We start from the raw sequence: 14,152 nt of genomic DNA, 5'->3' as shown, positions 1-14,152 counted from the left end.
GTTATATGCATGGCCACTGGAATTATGTTGCAGGAAAATACCAAATTATGAGGCAAGGTCGACCAATTTATGGGACAAGTAAAGTCCAATTATGAATGTACAATGCCAATAGCTCTAACTCAAGCAAATGTGAGACCCATTGCATTGCAAATGCTTGTTTTAAATTGCACATGGTTCTCATCAACTAGAAGTCGATGGTAATTGCATTTCCTAAATGCTCATTTTGCATTTAGGAAATGTTTTGTACATGTGCCACGAAATCACAAACTGGAAATCTCTATTTACAATTTCCTATTTAGGGGATCACAAAATGCGATTTCTACAGGGTAGAAATTGTATTTGGCAATTCCTTAAAGGCCTTTGTACATAGGAAAAGGCTGTTTTGCACTTTTTAACGGGCCAAAATGCGATTTGGCCCATAAAGAAATGCAAAAGGTCTCTGTACATCTGGCCCAAAGATTTTACCATTGAGATAAAACATGAGAGAGAGAAGGCAATCCATGTTTTGGCTGAATTGCATAACGTGAAACCAGAAAGAAACCAGAAAATGTGGTCCTGGCTTCCTCCCTCGACCAGACTGTGTGATCCTAGGCTTATATTTTATTTCACCAAGACTCCTTTTTCTCCATTATTGCATATAAGAACATTTTGAAAAACAAGCTCAAGACGTCTGTTGCACAAAAAAGTCTCTTGCATTTGATTTAATACACTACAATGTTTCTCCTTGTGTAATAACAATCCAGGCCACATTTAGGATCCATATGACAATTGACTTGCTTCTTAATTCACTAATTTAATTATTGTCAGGCCGGGGGAAATAAACGTTTCCAAGTTTTGGTTTAACTAATAATTTCAATAAATGCATCTCAATGCAGTGATATAATTTGATGTACTAAGGTGAAATGCTTCTTCAGGTCAAATAATTAAATTCATTATATATATATATATATAAATACTATGGGGGCCATTACCACCTTGGCGGGCGGCATCAGCCGCCTGCCAAGATCTGACCGCCATGCGGCCACCAATGCGGCCGCACCCCCGCCGCGGCCATTTGGAGATCCCCGCTGGGCCGGCGGGCGGAAACCTGGTTTCCGCCCGCCGGCCCAGCGGGGATCACGGCCGCAACATAGGAGCCGGCTCCAAATGGAGCCGGCGGTGTTGCGGCCGTGCGACGGGTGACGTTGCACCCGTCGTGCTTTTCACTGTCTGCATAACAGACAGTGAAAAGCTGCATGGGGCCCTGTCAGGGGGCCCCTGCACTGCCCATGAAAGTGGCATGGGCAGTGCAGGGCCCCCAGGGGCCCCATGACTCCCCGTTCCGCCAGCCTTTTCCTGGCGGTGCAAACCGCCAGAAAAAGGCTGGCGGTAGGGGACTCGTAATCCCCTGGGCAGCGCTGCAAGCAGCGCTGCCCAGGCGGATTAACACCACTGGGGCAAACGTGGCGGAATACCGCCAGCCCCGGCGGTGCGACCGCGGCGCTTCCGCCGCGGTCGTAATACGCCTGGAAGCACCGCCAGCCTGTTGGCGGTGCTTCCGTTGTTTTAGCCCTGGCGGTCCTGTACCGCCAGGGTCAAAATGACCCCCTATGTATATCTAAATAATCTAAATAGACTATGTATATCTAAATAATCTAAATAGACTTTAATATATTTTTACATGATGTTTGCTGTATGATTTACATGCCACACATTTTCATGGTTTGACTTGTGCACTGGCTCTTATAATCATACCAGACCCTCGAATAGTCTTGAGCTGGCTCTTGCTCGGCTCTCCTTGTTAATTTGTTGTCTTGCCCACCTCTATGATACCCTCAGTATAAGATATGCTACAGCATTCAAAAAACATTTACAGGTAGAGGATCCTCATGGTGTCATACTACCTCTTCCTATACAGCCCACTTGCAAAATGTCCATGAAAGACACAACCTTTGTGGAATTCTGTTCTGCACAAATATAAAAGGTCTAGTGTTCCTGTCCACAGATTTACTGGGAGCAGAAACTGTGAACCAGTTTTATCATCTGGAAAATTCAGCAGGGAATTTCACTTTGGGAACAACCTGCATTGCCTCCCGCCCCTTCTATGACCTCTGCCCAAACCTCATACGTGGAATGGGGTATATTACGTGCATCCCTCTTACTAGCCAACATTCACTATTCCTTCCTTCACACTCTTTACCCATTCTCTTTAACTGCACCGTACAACATACATTTACCACAGCACATATTTACCACCTGATCAATGCAGTGCAAGTGCTAAAGGTGTGTGTGTTAAACCCTACAAAAAAAGAGATTACCATGCAGAATATCACCTAGTAAATCTTGATCCTCACAGTAATTCCCCATTCCTTAGAGTTTCCCTGGTAATTGCACAGTACTGATGGATTGTTAATGCATAGTACTGGTTATTACTAGTGTAAAGATCCAACACCACACCCATAAGCTCCCCCACCCCCATCCTGTACTGTACAACTTTTAATCAGGGCCATTAACCAACGTAAAGTGAATGGGGATAGATCATCAAGGAAGAAAAACCTGGTTATTGTTTTCCATCACATCTACAATGCCTTCTTTTTTAGGGTCGAGTGCGAGAGTGCTCTGGCCCCTGTGGTAATCTGTTTGTGGGCTTTTAACCACGCCCATGTCACGCCCATGTCACGCTTATGAGTTTGGTTGGTTCGTGGGCTTGCCTTTTAAAATTCCCTTGATTTCATTAGTGAAAGGCATGCATAGGTCATGCCTTTTCCAGTGTTTAACCCTGCTCGAGAGCACCGGTAAACTACTGAAAACATAGGAGGCTCTGTGTTTTCCCCATGGCTTCTGGACTACTTTTTATTTTTATTTCCTTCGCAGCACGATCTCGCTGGGCAGTAGTCGAGTGCTTTGCATGACATCGACCCTGTACATGGATAATTGCACATTTGCCGGTTACATGGATAATTGCACTTTTGCCAATATGTTTGACTGTGAGCGAACTTCTGTTTCCTTTTGTGTGTCTCCTTCACGCTCCTGGCGGCCGTCCACTCGCTTATGTGAAACTGTTTTACTTTCCATCTTCAGTTTAAGTGGCAATAAAAGTCCGGTTAGGAGTTTACAACGCTAATAGCTCTAACTCGAGCACATGCGAGACCCATTGCATTGTAAATGCTTGTTTTCTTTGGCACTTGAACACTTGTGTTGTTAAGGCTACCATTAGTTCTAGATTGAACTATGCCAATGCTTGCTTAATTTGTCTTCCTGAGTCAGCAAGCTTCTAGGTGTTTACAACATGGCAGCATGACTTTCATAAGTTCTTTAAGGCTTGCCGTAAGCTGCAGTGGTTGTCCGTTTCTATAAGGAACCACTATAAGGGTTCTCAGTTTTCCTACATAGACTATTATGAAGCAGGTTCCTGCTGCTTGTGTGTTTGCTTCCAAATCTAAGTGATTCCTTAATTTTGGATCTTTCCTTCTACTATCAGTCCCCCAATCTATAAAGGCTTGGTAGGGGGAGTGTAAAGACGGATATTCCTTCTCTTTTGTTGCTTCCTCTATCAGAAATGCACTCTTCTTGGCCTGCACAAAATAGAAAACCATTCTATGTTTAGGAAGACTCTTAAAATCAATGACTTTTATTGATTATCTACATATCTTTCCTTATATTGTAAGTCAATTCTTTCTTAGGGCGGTGTTGCACTTTAGCAGTAACAAATCAACTCATATATTGCATGATAGGTTTTCAGTATATTTAGTGGGTTCCCTCCAGAACTAAACGAATGCCTGGTAGCCTTTTTAGAACACATTGTGCAGAAATGATGGTCATGAAGCATTGACATCTGAGGGAAAGCTCAGATGTCTGACACCTGACCTGTGGGTAGACTGAGAGCTAGCTCAGCTATATGATGCTTGGACTTATAATGTATGTCTGACCAGAGGCAGATCTCTAACGCCTAGAACAAACGCCTCTATGATCAGCTTCTGGGAGTGCATAGTGAGACAGGTGTAGAGTTTGCTTTAACCTATGCCTTGTATGAATTATCTCTGGCATGGTGTCATTGAAGAGGAAGTACATCAGCACTCCTCTAGTTTCAGCATTGTGTCCCTTTGCCCTCACACTTCATACTCGCGTAGTTTGACAGCAAAATGCTTGTGAAACCTTATTCTACAGTCAATCTAAGCCTAGTTCTGTCAAAACCAGCATAATCGTTATATTGTGTCTAATAGGTTACCAATGCATAAGCATTGCACAATTAAGACAGTACTGCGTGCACTACTTGTTCCAGTGTTACAATGACAAACTTGTAACAGTGGTGTCTGCCTGGTGTTCCTCTCATGTCCCATTCAAGGTTGGCTCTTTCTGCAACCATGCCAAGCTAATTGCTATAATAAGTATAGACATTTAAGAGAATATGGTCATTCTTCAAAAGTTGCATTTTATAATGCACATTGTCCCTAAAGGGTTTAAAAACTTCTGGCTCAATTCACAAAGATAAACTAAGACTTTTGGTCTAAGTTTGTACCAAAGGTCTAAGTTTACAACTTTTCAGTATTCACAAAGGTAAGTTACAAGTAGTATCTTTATGTCCACACTCGGGGCAGAATCTCTGCACTCCGGGTGCTTAGAGTACACCTGGGTGCGACTCCGGGTGCGAAGTAGAATATCTACACTCAGGGTGGAGGTTGCACCCCGAGTGTGGATGTAAAGATACTACTCATAACTTATCTTTGTGAATACCAAAAAGTCGTAAACTTAGACTTTTGGTCTAAACTTTTGGTCTACCTTTGTGAATCAGGCCCAACATTGATACTTTAGTGGATGTGACACGTTATGGCATTAAAAGCATGGGTGCTATTATTATAACGTATGTTTTTAAGAGTCATGGTTTCTGTTGGAGTGACCTCTGCAGGACAAAGCTCATCAGCCCATCAAGTAACACTTCAACGCCTCATCTGGGGTAGTAAACACTATATAAATACAAATACTTTCATCCTTTGCATGCTAGAGCACCTGCTTCCCAAAACCATGTTAAAGCACAGAGGGCCAAATGTACAAAGCCCTTTTGCATTTCTTAATGGTCCGAATCAGTATTTCGGGCCGTTAAGAAATGTAAAACTGCCTTTTCTTATGTACAAAGGCCCTTGGGGAATTGCAGTTTGCAATTTCTGCACTCTAGAAATCGCAATTTACGATTCCCAGAATAGGAAACGCAAATAGGAATTCCCTATACACAATTCCTATTCTTATGTACAAAGCATTTCCTAAATGCTATTTGGGCATTTAGTAGATGCAATTACCACTGACTTGAAGTTGGTGGTAACCTAGTGCAATTTATAAAAAGCACCCCAAAGTGCTTTTTTGGGGGGGTGCACCAAGGGGGGCCTTTTGCCCTTTGCCATCCCTGGTTTTGCATTTCCTAAATAGCGATTTCTTAATAAGAAATCGCTATTTAGGAAATGCAAAACTGGCCCATTGACTAAAATGCAGTGCGATTTTTTTAATACCGATTTCCTAATAGCGATTTCTACTTTGTAGGAATCGCTATTATGAAATCAGTATCTCTGTACATAGCATTTTGCATTTCTTCTATAAAGTCGCTATTTAAGAAATGCAAAAACTGCATTTTTGTACATCTGGCCCTAAACTTAATATTCTGAGACTTGTACTAGTATGTGGCCTCAAATAAGCATATGTTGCAAGGTCCCGATGAGCAGACTGAAATGTACCTTTGGTCAACAGTCAGACAGGAGGATTTTTCTGAAGTATGAATTAAAACTATTTAATGAGCTTATTGTCATTTCACAAAAGGAATTCTCAAAAAATTGGCAATAAGGGCCATTATATTGTAACAGCGTGGAGAAAACTGCTCTGTATGGAAATTTGGAGACACCGCTTTTTAGTTGCCAAATCACTCATTGCCATCTTCAAATATCTTGTTAGAAGACTATAAACATTGTCAAATCCACTAAAACCTGTTTATCGCTATCCTATCAGGTGTGATTAGTATGCTTAAAAGGTGAAAATTATTACTCTCTTTTCATGTATTGGCTCTAAGGATAGCTCCACCCCTTGCTTTTAATGTTAAACCCGCCTCCAGTGGTTGGCCTGGTAGCCACCCCTCTCTGTCTGAAGTTGAGTCTATTTGCGCCCGTGCACCAAGGTGTGAGACTTCCATTCAGTGAGGAAGACTGCACTCCCCATTTTAAGTTCTGCAGTCTGTCAGACTGTGCTCCTGTTTCTGGTGTAAATTTTAAGGGCAGCAAGTGCGACTTTGCCTAAAAGTGTGAGACTCATATTCAATGAACAAGACTTCTCGAAAAGGTGCGACTCGTCCATTCAGACCAATAGACCACATTTAGGCGGAAATTAGCGCTCCTTCTTTAGAAGTCAGGAGAAATATACTCTCCCGATTATATTTTTTTTTTAAATCTCCCACTTTCATTATCTAAATTGTTGTCATGTATGCTCGCCCTCAATGAGAGCTACTAAGCACCATGGTGAGGCGCCACTACTCTCATTGTGTGAGATGTGCTGTCTGTGCAACAGGTGGGCATGTGAATGGCCCCTGCGGCAAAACATGGCAGGATGGCCTCCTCATCGCTTGCTCCACGACTCCCTCCAGGGACGTCAAGGGTTAAGTCTGCAGGAATGTCTAGCAGTAGGGCTCTAGTTACCAGACCCGAATCGAGATACCAGGGCCCCAGTGCTGGGGGAGAGAGATGGGAGACGGTGGGCCTGTGGGCTGTCTCAAGAGGTGCCTTTGAGATGTGTGGGGGGGGCGGTGGGTTACATTTACGAATAGATCTGTCAGTCAGTCTTTTCTCAAAGACTGAAAGTACCACATAGTACTGTAGCAGCACAGAACGTACCGCAGGGATGTCCCGCCGCTTCAGGGCTGCAGTCAGCTCTTAGTGCCTGGCGGGGGTGCGACTTGGGGAGCAATTTGGCATCCCCTGCCCTGGGGAGGCAAGTCTGGGCCTGCTGTGCCTCTGTACACATGGGCAGTGCCAGGGCCTGGGCTGCGTGCTGTGCTCTGCGAGGCTCTTGTGTTAGAGAGGTTACCATGGAGCTCCCAGGCTCGAGTCACAGGGCACGCGGGCCGGGGAAAGGAGGGGGAGGTGGGATACGAGCGAAGAGAGGCGGTGGAAGGGGACAGAAGAGAAGCAGGGGAGAGAGGAGGAGGATGGGTGAAGGAGGGAGCACCTCAGAGGGGTGAGACTGAGAGATAAGAGGGGAAAAGATCATAGAGCAAGGGGGAGGAAGGGAGTGAGAGGGAAAACCTGAGTGAACCTAAGTGGAATGTAGAAAGACCCAGGAGAGAGCCGCAGAAGAAATACAGAAGAGGTAAGATTGAGGTGGGGGGGGGGGGGAGGCAGAGATAAGTTCTGAAGTAAGATAGCGACAGAAGGAAAGGAGGGCAGAGGCAATCGGAAGCGAGTTAGAGGACCGAGAGAAGAAAGGATGGATGGGGTCAGCAGAGGAGGGTGAATATTTCGAATGATGCAGGGTGACTTACAAGAAGGGTGGGTAGGGGTCTAGGAAGGAGGGAAGTGGGGGGGGGCACAAGGAAGAAACGGAGGGCGACAGGAGAGGAAAATAAATAAAAGTAAACTACGTCAAGTGTGTCACGGGCAGAAGGGGAGAGGCAGTAGAGGTCACTGCGGTGGGAGGAGGACTGGGAAGGGGGCAGGAAGAGGTGCCAGCTTTGGAGTAGTTCTGCTGCGTCCTGCCTGCCCCATGCACGCTTTTTCACGGACCTCTGGCGCGCTACAGTCTCTGGGGTGAGTGTCAGACAAGCACGCAGGGGACGGTCGTCGTGGGGGTGGGGAGGAGAGTTTGAAAGCGAGAAGAAGGATCTGCTAGAAACCCCCTTTTCCCGCTCGGGGTATATTTTATAAGCACCTGCGTTGCCCGCGCACCCACCGCGGTAGGTCCTAACTAGTAGCGTAGTAAGGATGCCATGGGCCCTGTTGCAAACAACGAATATGGCCCCTTTCACTGCTTACCCGTGGTAAAATACGGCAGATACCAGAGTTCAAGAGAACCCGCAGGTCTCTGGGCCTGAGGTCCCCTTGCACCTGTTGTACTATTGGTAGCTGCGCCCCAGTGGCATCCTAACTCTAGATACCCCAGGGGAGGTTGCAGGTGGTTGTGAAACTTGGCAAGTTCGAAAACGGGCTGCAGTGTCACGTGCATGCCAACAGTAATGGTTTTGGCTGTAGGCCACTGCCATTCCTCGTACACTGTGGCCTACCGATTTCCCAGAGTCATCACACTGCTTCTGGGAAAGCTGCAGATTGAACCTTGTTTGGGGGTCAAACCAGCTGCCAGAGCAGGAAATTATCAACAATTCCCCAAACTTGGATACCGTCGGCTGCTCCTCGAGGAACCAAGGGCCACGCTGCGCTGAACAAGAATGATTCACAGTAAAGAGTTAGTCAAACTGAGGAAGGATGTGTAATTGTTTTTTTATTTTTTTATTTTGTTTCGCGTGACGTCACTTGGGTCGGAATTCACCACGATAATTGCACAGATCTGGGCCCCAGGCCGCATAATGTTTTGTCCCGTCAAAGAGACGTTTTAAGGCATGGTCCAAGTGGGCTCTGGCCCAGGACCCCAGGGGACCCTGATAGAGCCAGCTCTGTTCTGCAGAGCCTTGCCCTAGTGACCCTGAATAATTCTTAAACAGATTGTTTTAAATACCGTTTTCTTTTCTTTTTAATGCGGGTGGATGATGTGCGAGAGTCTTTTACAGACATTTTGCAGAGAAATGTGTTAAGGTTGCATGCACCATCCATAAATCGGTTTCTTTCAGATCAAAACAGGGCCTCACATATGACAAATGGGAGTGTGTAACAAAGATTATTTGCAGTAATATTAGTGATCTGTTGATGTGTTACAGTATTAATAACACAAGTCACTATCCCTGAATATTAGATGTAATCAAATTTAGAATTTGGACAATTGTGCCTGGCACTGTCAGTGACCTGGCCATGGAGGGCATGAAAGAACTGAAACTGGATCACACTTTCAAAGCTGTTCCAAATAGAGGCCCCCAAAATACTTTGGCCCAAGGCCCCCAAAATCCTTAAGATGTCACTTTCTCATGATGCCGTTATCAGGAAAGAAATCATTTGATCTCTTTTCCAGCGACATCCTGATTATACTATTAGGTGTTTTTGAAACAGGAGAACTCCTCCCTATTTTGGGTCACAGGGTGCTGGTAAGTATTCAGCGAGGTCCTATGTTTGAATAGTCTGTTTATGCGTGGGGTTGAGTGGAAGGTAGGGGGATGGAGAAGAAAGGCAAAGCACTTCCTTCTATGCGGGTTGTATGTTTCAGGGACAGGAGTGATATACAGTTTGTAAATGTGAAGACATATTTTGAATGAAAGCACGTTGCTCGCCTTCTAATTCTTGCCCCTGATATACCTCTGTAAAAATATTGCTATCCAGAGATTTTTATTTTTGATTTGTGTTTTGGATCATTAGAGAAGTAATTTAGCTTGGGTAGACATTGCTGATCCGGGCCAAATTTGTCTGGACAACATTTTTAAAAATGGCAGATGTGTTCCATTGATGATGTAATATTTCAGGACCCATGAGACATATATAATTCATTTTGGTGTGAAAACATAAGCTTTGGGGGTCAAGTAGTCTTATAGAGAGAAAATAACTCATCAGAACAACCCTTCCTCAATTTTCCAAAATGGCAGCTATAATAGAGGAAAAAGGAAAAATATATAGAAATGAAACAAATAATAATGTTTTTTTAATCCTTTTATGTGCACACCAAACAATGTTTATGGTCTGAATATGAAAAAATAATGTTTATCACTCCTGTTTTAGACACAATTTCATAGTTCATTTTATTTGTTTTGGCAATCACGTGTGGTACATTTGCAGGTTGCACAGATATAGGTGTCGAATTTTTGATGCAGGTAAGGTCAATTGTTCTGCTTGTAGACATTTGTCTGATTCTCTCACATTCTTTGCCAAATAGTTCAAGATAACTGTCAAAGACAACATGCATTTCTTGCAAGGTGCTCACTGACTTTGATATCTGTATAACAATCTGAACGACCTCTCTGAAGTTTTGCATGGATGAAATCTTGACCATTTGCAGTTGTGAAAAATAGTCCACAACAACAGCAGTTTTCAATGAAGACACCTTTTCGAATTGAAATTCTTCAGGTGAAAGGATTTTTTCGAGCTCTTGTGTGAGTTTGTGCTTCACTGGTTTGGTTTGCAGCATATCCATCAAATAATGCATTTGTTGGAATAAGATCATGCAACAGAATGTCCTTAATAATTCACTCCTATCTTTTGCTACATCCATCTCTCTACGTGCTTGCGAAAGTTGTTTTTTTATAACCTATTTTGTAGTGGCTGGTGGACGAAACTCTTACTATGGCAATAAAAGCGTGGAAGTTTAGCTTAAGTGATTATGTCAAACAAGTGATTCTGTTTCACTACAAATCTCCCTGCCTTCAGTTCTGCTTATAGTTTCGATCCATGTTCCAGGACATCTAATAGACATGTCTTTATATCGTTAGCCACATATTGTTTGGTCACAAAGTTGTGTAGTAGCACAGGCTGCCATTTCAAAGGGGTTTCCTTGCTGCTGCATGAAACGAAGAATGCTGTCAACATGTTTATTAAAATGTCTGCCTCTCTTTCCCACAAGTTTGCAGTTAAGAACACTTTCACAATGGTCCATTAATTTTGAATTTGTCATCCCTCTGAAAACATGCCAATTGAAAGGACTTCATGGTAAACAAGCTCCCATTGAGCAACACATTCACTCTTATGTGTCTGACCAACAATTCCCTTGGAGCTTTTCTGTGATCTCTGGATCGTCTGTTCCAGTTTCTATTTGGAGCCACAGCATTGAACCTTTCCTTTCTGTCTTTCACCACAAAATGTCTTTGGATTAATTTCTGTTTAGGTATGATTTTTCCATCCGTAGCTTCTTCATTTTTTCCAAATACCAGGACTCATATCTCAGGAAGTTTATGCAATCAAATTTGCGAAACAGAGTAATCAGTGGCTTCCGATAACCTTCCCGATCAGTATGTACCAAGTTTTTAACTAAAGCTATCTTGTGAAAAACATTTCCCCAAGTACTTGCAAAGTTCTGATTTTTCTTCACACTTTTTGACAAATTCTACAAACTTGGTTTTTAGGTATCTGATTTTGAACTGAGTGTATTGAACATTGCCTGGCTTTGCATTATGTCCTTTCAATGAAGTGCACCCTGTGCCTTGTTCAGTTATGAGATAAGATAGGCAAAACCTAATTTGTCATTCTTGTTCAGGAAAGCATTCCAAGGCAATGTATCGATAGCCTCAGATATGATGAGCATACCTTGTAATAAACAAGCATAATGAGTTCCACTCAAAGCTGACTGAACAGGTTTGCTTCCAACTATTTCAGCCTCAATAAATGCATTGTCTATGCCACATCCACTGAGAAAACTTCCTGCACACCACAGCACAACTTTTGTGATCTGGAAAATGCTCATCATTGTATAAAAATCATCAAATTCTACTAGATTGCTAATAAAAAATGTCAGCTACAAAACAGAAAACACATTCATTGCAGAAGATTGGCAGGATAGGATGGTCTTCAAGCTGAGCACACACATCTTGGATTTTTTTTAAAGCTGTGTATACTGTTGCGTAGTGTGTGACTGGAGATGGTTGTATTGGTAAAAATCCAACCCTCTTCAGTGGGACGGTATTCTGGGAGTTCAGAACATGACTTCCAGCCCACGGAGGAATTTGCTTTTCTTCATCCTTCAGTCCTCACGGAATAAGCAATATGATAAATTCAGTTAAATCAGCTTTGTGGACCGCAGCATGAGGTAGAAGAAGATCCATGTTCTCAGCCACTTTAAAACTTTTTGGTAGACTTGGATGTGTTGATGGCTTGTACTGATTTTGCACATGTTGACAAGGCAGTTGGGTTATAAGTTTGCAGCTTTGTTTGTTTATGCCTACAGCTAATACAGCTTGTTTTCCAGCAGCTACTTCATTGGTACAGTCTTGAAAAAGCACTGCACCATGGCAATATCATGTGTGTTGGATGTTCCAGATAAAAAAGAGCTGTTTTCAAAATCAAAAATTATCAAGAGCAGCGATTGTAAGTCCTTTTCTGGTAAAGTGATTTGGAAGTGGTGCGCTTTCAGATTCACAAGATTTTACAGCATGAGCTGCTAACATGTTCCTGCCCCGTACTATGTCATTGATGGAAATGGCCCTTTTTGCAGGGTTATCCCCAAACATTTTGCCTTCTTCCCCCTATTTTTGTCAGGTCTGTTTTTGCTGGTTTATTGTCTCTGCGCACTTTACCACTCCTAATCAGTGCTAAAGTGCAATTGCTCCCTATAGAAATTGTACTGTTGATTGATTTATCCATGATTGGTATATTTGATTTGCTGGTAAGTCCCATATAAAGTGCACTAGAGGTGCCCAGGGCCTGTAAATCAAATGCTACTAGTGGGCCTGCAGCACTGGTTGTGCCACCCACATAAGTAGCTCTGTAATCATGTCCCAGACCTGCCACTGCAGTGTCGGTGTGTGCAGTTTTGACTGTAACTTTGACTTGGCAAGTATACCCACTTGCCAGGCCTAAACCTTCCCTTTTCTTACATGTAAGGCACTCCTAAGGTAGGCCCTAGGTAGCCCCAGGGGCAGGATGCAGTGTATAGTTAAGGTAGGACATATAGTAATGTGTTTTATATGTCCTGACGGTGAAATATTGCTAATTTTGTTCTTCACTGTTGCAAGTCCCTCTCATAGGTTAACATGGGGGCTACCTTTAAATCTGGTTAAAGTTTAGATTCCCTTTGGGAGCGGATGGACATGTGGAGTTTGGGGTCACTGAGCTCACAATTTAAAAATACATCTTTTAGTAAAGTTGATCTTAAGATTGTGCGTTTGAAAATGCCACTTTTAGAAAGTAAGCATTTTCTTGCTTAATCCATTCTGTGACTCTGCCTGTTTGTGGATTCCCCGTCTGGGTCAGTTTGACAGTTGGGCTGTTCACACCTCTCCTCTAGGCAGTGACACAAAGGGTGCTGGGGTGTAGCCTGCATATCTTGATTAGCCATCTGTGCTGGAGGGAAGGGGAGGAGGGGTCACTCACACCTGAAAGGACTGTGCCTGCCCTCACACAATGCCGTCTCCAACCCCCTGGTGAGTGTCTGGGGCCTGGCCTGGACAAGGAAGGATCTTGCAAACACTTGAGAGTTTGCTTTGAAGTTTGCAAACTTCAAAGGCAGAACTGGGTATAAGAAGCAGACCCAAAACCCCAGACTTTTAGAATCTTTCTGGAATCAAGAGGAACCTCTCCTCAGGAGAAGAGCTGAAGAGCTGAAGGAGGAGCACTGTCCCTTTGCTGTGTTGCTTTGCTGGACTGGCCTGCAGTTGCTGCTTCTGCCTGAAAAGAGTGCAAAGGGTGAACTTTGCTGTGTGTCCTGCTTGAGAAAACTCTCCAAGGGCTTGGAGTAGAGCGTGCCTCCTGTTGGAAGTCTCAGGGACACCAAAGACTTCAGTTTCCTCGACCTGCAGCACTGGGAACTGTGCGTTTTGTGCTGTTCAAGAGGAGAAACCACTGCGACGCCGCCAACGACGCCACTGGCCTGCACCGTGACCTGCCGACGCCACACGGAGTCGCATTGCCCCGCTTCGCACCGCAACCCTGTCTCACCCACGCCGTCATCGGACGACTTCACCAAGCCGCTGCTCGCACCGCGACCTGTGGGCTCCGCACTCCGGCATCGTTTGCTCACACCACAGCCTGGGCATCCCGACGACGACGCTCCTTCTGACACCGGTGCCGCTGCCTGCACCGTGGCCTGTGGACACCGCTCGTGAGGTACACGAAGCACCGTCCCATCCCGCACCACAGCCCCGGTCCACCGACGCCAGCACCATCGACTCCTGTGTCGTCCCCAGGCATCCTGCCTGCACCGTGGCCTGTGGACACCGCTCGTGAGGGTCATGAAGCACCGTCCCGTCCTGCACTGCTGGCTTGGGCCAACCAACGACAGCACTTCAGCAACGACGCTGCCGCTGCCTGCACCGTGACCTGTGGACATTGCACGTCGCACCGCCCCGCTTCACACCGCAGCCCTGGTCTCACCAATGCCGCTAGACGCCGTCACCGAGCCG

At 44.6% G+C, this 14,152-nt stretch overlaps 1 protein-coding gene across 9 annotated transcripts in view; it reads left to right on the top strand.

Annotated features, from left to right (window-relative positions):
• USP2 (ubiquitin specific peptidase 2) overlaps window positions 1-14,152 on the top strand; it is a 185,761-nt gene that overhangs the window by 23,014 nt on the left and 148,595 nt on the right. For 2 of the 9 annotated variants that reach the window (XM_069224853.1, XM_069224852.1), the window contains exon 1: window positions 7,169-7,320. The exons of 3 other annotated variants lie outside the window; for them this stretch is intronic. The gene's annotated coding sequence lies outside the window, so the exon portion shown is untranslated. Of the gene's footprint in view, window positions 1-7,120; window positions 7,321-7,629; window positions 7,758-14,152 lie in introns of those variants that run through there. 4 more of the 9 variants (XM_069224857.1, XM_069224856.1, XM_069224854.1 and 1 more) reach the window with 4 other exon arrangements.

The sequence above is a fragment of the Pleurodeles waltl genome, chromosome 3_1 (genome assembly GCF_031143425.1).
Source record: "Pleurodeles waltl isolate 20211129_DDA chromosome 3_1, aPleWal1.hap1.20221129, whole genome shotgun sequence".
Taxonomy (NCBI): domain Eukaryota; kingdom Metazoa; phylum Chordata; class Amphibia; order Caudata; family Salamandridae; genus Pleurodeles; species Pleurodeles waltl.
This window is presented reverse-complemented; position numbering and strand designations above follow the sequence as displayed.